This window comes from Pseudophryne corroboree, chromosome 2 (genome assembly GCF_028390025.1).
Source record: "Pseudophryne corroboree isolate aPseCor3 chromosome 2, aPseCor3.hap2, whole genome shotgun sequence".
Taxonomy (NCBI): domain Eukaryota; kingdom Metazoa; phylum Chordata; class Amphibia; order Anura; family Myobatrachidae; genus Pseudophryne; species Pseudophryne corroboree.
This window is the reverse complement of record NC_086445.1, coordinates 356,853,768-356,859,652: the sequence shown is the minus strand read 5'-3', so window position 1 is coordinate 356,859,652 and position 5,885 is coordinate 356,853,768. Positions and strand designations below refer to the sequence as shown.

The following is a 5,885-nucleotide window of genomic DNA, read 5'->3' as shown; positions in this document are numbered from 1 at the left end:
AGAGTGACAAAACGAGCTCCAGGACAATATTTGCGACGACTTCCAGTTGACGTGAGGGTTATGAATTTTGATCCAAGGCAACCCCAGGACAAGATCGTGGGGCATCTCCGGAATCACTAGGAACTCTAAACGTTCTTGATGTAGAGCACCGACCTGTAGCTTGATGGGCTTTGTACGGCTTGTAATAAGACCATTTATTATTTTGGTACCGTTGATAGCAGTCAGCGTAATAGGTCTTTTGATAGACTGCAGCTTTAAACCCAGCCTCTGAACACAAGAAAGAGAAACAAAATTCCCTGCAGCCCCAGAGTCCAGTAGGGCATTAAGAGGTTTGGCAACTGACTAAGAAAACAGAGACACGGACAGTAGACAATCCACCGTCGGAGAAGATTTGGTCGTGACCCCCAACTTGACTCCTCCAGGACAAGCTAGGCCTGCCCGTTTCCCGGACGGGATTTACAGAACTTGAAAAAGTGATCTGCGGCTCCACAGTAAAGGCACAGTTTACCCTCACGACGGCGCTGTCGTTCCTCCGGAGACAGTCGAGATCGGTTAATTTGCATGGGCTCGTCCGGACACGGGCCCTCATTCCGAGTTGATCGCAAAGTTTTTCGGACGCACAACATATTCGCAAAGTTGCGTTAATTTAGTAAATTTGCGAACCTCCGCCCTCAACGTATTTTTGCAAATTCGCACGCAGTATTACACAAAGTGGGCGTACGCCAAATGACATCGCAGTAATGCGAAACCATCGCAGCATTGCGAAATCATCGCAATAACACATACTTAATCGTAAAAATACTAAGTTTGAGTATATTTACAAAGTTTTGAGTAAAAATGCACACTTTTGAGGTAAAACGCACAAAAATGTTTTTTTGGCCTATTAAGTGCAATGACACCTTTCCTTTTAAAGACCACAAGCCCTTTTCAATTACGAACCCAATTAGTGTAATGATTGATAATGTTCCAAAACAATTAAGTCTGAGAATAAAAAAAAATTAACACTTTGTTGCCATAATTGCCCATCAACATGTCAAAGTGTAAATTTTTTTTTTTTTTATTTCACTTTTTTAATTTTTAAAGGTGTTGTTTGTGAATGAAGGTGTTTACATGTTTCTTAACACAATAATCTCCTTTTTTTTTTGGTAAAAATGTAACGTTAGATGTGTGTAATTTTTTGTACAAAACAAATTCTGCCTGCCAATCTGCTGATCCTTTTTTGCATTAATAAACACAACACCCGGTTAACTTTAATCAACTTTTTTATTTTTGTATTTGTTAATATTTTTTTTTTTTTTTAAATCAAAGAATAAAAGTCATGCAAATTTTTGCAAATGGTCCACGCAATCCATCATTCCTTGCAGGTGTTGGCGCATGATGTAAAGTATCCCTGAAAAACTTGTGGGATCTCCAACTGCAACATCTGAAATTAAGATGCAACACAAACATTAATAACTTAATTACATTACTTATTAGCCAAGCAAGGCGCAAAGCACACTTAAATGCTGGCATGTCCAAACTGCTGGACTCCAGCTGTTGTGAAACTACATATACCAGCATGCCTTTACACAGTTTTGTGGTCAGGGAATGGCAAAGCTGTGTCAGGGCATGCTGGGATGTGTAGTTTCTCAACAGTTGGAGTGCCGCAGTTTGGACAGGCCTGCTTTAATGTCAAAGTTACTACATCCTGCCTGTTTTATGGTACAATCATTAGCAGAACACACAAGCCTGCTCAGCCTTTTTATCAGATTTTAAAGTGTTCCAGACCATGTGTTACATTTACTACTATGTGAGTTATATTTAAGATGGAACGTTGCCCATAGCAATCAAGCAAAAATATGATTATTATATTGTAGAAGTGGATCCCAATTTTTTAAGTATAATCTTATTGGTTGCTATGTCCGACATCCCATGTTAAAGATAACTACCATCTTCGTCAATGTGACACCATGTTGGCATTCATTCCCATTTGTTGTTTTATTTGTTTTTTATTTTTAGTGGGTTGGTCCTGCATCATCACACTGCATATCCACATCTTCAGAAGGCCAACATATCATAGCATTCCCACACTCCATGAAAGCTGCCCTTACTAAATAAGTGCAAACATGTTTGACTCGAACACTTATTAATTTTGAGAATGTAACTTTCACACAAAAAAACAGTGTGTCATTAGGCTGCATAACAAAGTGAAGCATGTGATTTTTAAGTGTAAATATTCAGACTACACAGGCCCAAGTGTAAAAGGCAAACATACTAAACTCCACTCAGGTCTAACTGTTTCCCAGAAAAAGTAACACATATAAACCCTGTTCTCCTGCCAACCCTGGCTACCTAATGAGTGTCAACCTAGAGTGGACACACAAAACATTGCACACATACACACTGTACATATAATGACACTCACAAATATGTAAAGGCAACATGTACACCATGATGAAATGTTAAAATATTTTTCCAGGGTCCAAGAATTCAAACAGTACAACACTGCATGTTTTGGCATTGTAAGTGTAAGTGGGTAATCTTATTGTATAAAATTTAAATAAACTTACTTTCCTCGGAAACATCCAGACTCCCGGAATGTTCTGCAGGGGCTTCCTCTGCCCATTCACTTGGTGGGGATGTTGCCTGGATGGGGGAAGGCGGCTGGATGGGGGAAGGATGAGGGATTGGGGAAGGAGGAGGGATTGGGGAAGGAGGAGGGATTGGGGCAGGAGGCTGGATGGGGGAAGGAGGCTGGATTAGTGCCGCAATTTCAGAGGGGGGGTCTGATTGAGAGGGCGAGGGGGGCGGAGAGAAATTTAAAGCAATAGAGGGTGAGGGGGGTTCAGATGGGGATGTCGAAGTGGAAGGAGAAGGGGTATGGGAAGGAGGAGAAGGGGTCCCAGAAAGAGATGGCGAGGTGTGGTGAGAAGGGGAATGGAAAGTGGAGTGGGCCAGGGAAGCTGAGGGGGACTGGGAAGCTGAGGGGGACTGTGAAGATGAGGGGGACTGGAAAGCTGAGGGGGAGTGTGAAGGGGAGGGGGAGTGAGAAGGGGAGGGGGAGTGAGAAGGGGAGGGGGAGTGAGAAGGGGAGGGGGAGTGAGAAGGGGAGGGGGAGTGGGAAGGGGAAGGGGGTGGGGAGTTGTGCCGTTGTTGTTGTCCTAGAATGAAAATATTGTCCACATTTTTTAATCATGCAAAATGACATAGTATTGATTTTTAAATATAAATGTTATGTTACATGTTTTTTTTTTTTAAATTTAAAATAGAAAATCAAACATGTTAAGATCCTCTTCATGTTGGCCATAGCAAACAAAATGAAGCCGAACTTTAACTTTGAAGCTCATTCCTTAATCTAGTCCATTGAGTCATAGTGATTTGTCTAGGCAACATCACCAGATTACTATTCAAGGGCCCTTATTATATAGCCAGCACTTATCAAGTATTTTGGACCAGTTTCCTGGCTGCTTCTTATTTCTTGGAAACATGCACTTGTTTCGTGTCACTTTACTACAGTCAGTACTGTTTCCCCTAACCACACACACTGACCTAATTTCCTAAAAAGGAGACTGAAGGTTGCAATTAGCCTACCACTTACTGTAAAATGTAGGTAATTCAAAGGGGATTACAGCTGGAATGTAGTTTGCAATTGTCCAAAAGCATGTGCTCTGCAGGGGTTGCATATATAACATGTGCAGAGAGAGTTAGATTTGGTGGACTTTTTCAATTATGGCCATGGAAAATACAGGCTGTTTAATTTTAACACAGCAAATTATTGAGATGCTTTAACACACCCCACCCAAATCTGACTCACTCTGCACATGTTACATATGCTTCCCCTGCAGTGCACATGGTTTTGCACAATGGTTTACAAAAAACCTTTTGCTAAAAATTGGGAAGATGAAGCATTATCACATTTTAAGCAAAAAAACTTATGTAATGTAACTTACTTCGGGTATGGAGAGCACGGATTTGCTGGCGGATCTCCGCCAACAAATCTGGAGTCCGCCTGCGGAGATCACTCCATCGCCTCTCGAGCTGGATGATTGTCCGCCTGCTGCGGACGCGAGTCCGCAGCAGGCGGCGGACCTCCGCGTAGGCCTCGCGCTTCACCCGATTGGGGATGAAGCGCCCAACGCGGCCTACGCGGCGGTCCATCACCGCTACCAGCACGCGGAGCTCCCGCCTGGAGAACGGTGCTGCACGCATCATGGCAATGGCGTTTTCCTTATTTGGGCATATATTTATAGTGTCTGTTAGCATGTGATTGGCCAAAAATATGTCATTTCTAATAACTTTATTGATCTTTGCAATGCTGTGAAGAGCAGAGTGTTATTTTGCACGAGCGGAAATTCGCATTAGCATAAGCAAAAATGTTTGTTAGAAACAATTAGAATAAACACACAGAGACACAGACTTTACTGAAAATTACTAAACATATCTGTGTACTCACCACAGGTCGTGTGATCATTCAGCTGGACAGTCACAAAGTGTCAAACATTGAGGATCATTTGTTTGTGTGTTTGTTTACATAATCAGTATTTGAGGATATAAAATAAATAAGGACACTATTTATTATCATTACAGTATTTAAATTATTACATAAACATTGTCAGCTTAACGTGTTTTTGTTTTTTGTGTTTAAAAAGAAAAAACCATTCAAACACAACAACAGCATTACCCAATCACTTTACAAGAACATACTAAATGCAATCATGTTTAAAAATACATAAGCATACTGGGTTGTATTATTTGTGCAAATATAAATGTTAAAAACACTATACCTGAAATGTTCTGCTACAATTCTTGCCCTCACTTGGCTCCCCCTCCGTGTCACACTCCCCCCACCGAAGCGTGGCACAACCCCTGGCTCCTCATCAGGCAATTCCTCTGCCTGAGGAAGCTCGACACTACTCCTTACCGCGATATTATGGAGTATTGCGCACAGGACCACTATTTTACTTGCCATCTCCGGCGAATACATGATGTCGCCACCCGTGCGGTGGAGCACACGAAAGCGCCCTTTCAGGACACCAATTGTGCGCTCCACCAGCTGCCTAGTGGCAGTAAGCGCGGAGTTAAATGCCATCTGTGGTCCTGGCCTGGGATTACGGTAAGGAGTCATGAGCCAGGGGGTGCAAGGATATCCACGGTCTCCTGTTGGAATAAAAGCAAAATTTTAGTTCACAATTTTCATATATTTTTGTAAGTTTGTAACTAAAATATTTGAGCAACAACTCACCCAATAACCACATGTCTGGTCGTTGACTTGATCTTAATCTCTGCCATATCCCTGATTGTCTAATGACATACGCATCATGGGAACTTCCTGTAAACTTTGCGTTCAGGGAAAGGATCTGGAGGGATGGCCCACAAACAACCATTACATTCAGAGAATGAAACAGTTTCCTGTTTCTATAAATTTCTTCATTATGTCTTGGTGGCTGAATAGCAACATGTGTGCCATCCACAACCCCAATAACATGTGGGAAGCGACTACCACCTTCCGCAAATTGCCGCTTCACCACATCTAGGGCACCAACATCCAAAGGCATAGCAATAAATTGCTTAACACGCTTGATGAAAGCCTGGCAGACACGTCGCAGGACCTTACTGAACTGGCCCTGCGACATGCCAACCAGGTCTCCAACAACATGCTGGAATGATCCTGTGGCCAAAAAATGTAACACTGCAAGGAATTGTGTCAATGGTGGTATTGCTGTAGGATACCGAATTTCAGACTCCAGATCACTCTCTATTATGGAGAGAGTGTCTAGGATTAGATGTGGTGGCAGCCGGTATCTACGCACCACCACATCATCTGGCATCCCAAAAAGTATGACACGGGTTCTGAAAATTGGTGGCCTAGCACGCCTCCGTTGCCTTGGTTGATGAGGAGCCGGCTG

The 5,885-nt window shown here is 42.6% G+C and overlaps 1 long non-coding RNA gene across 1 annotated transcript; it reads right to left on the bottom strand.

The window, feature by feature from the left end:
- Positions 1 to 1,321: 1,321 nt before the first annotated feature.
- Positions 1,322 to 5,344, bottom strand: LOC135050805 (uncharacterized). Its single transcript, XR_010241832.1, has 3 exons — positions 4,433 to 5,344; positions 2,550 to 3,140; positions 1,322 to 1,423 (listed from the first exon to the last, which is right to left on the bottom strand). It is a non-coding gene; the product is annotated as an uncharacterized LOC135050805 (long non-coding RNA).
- Between the last annotated feature and the right edge of the window lie 541 nt (positions 5,345 to 5,885).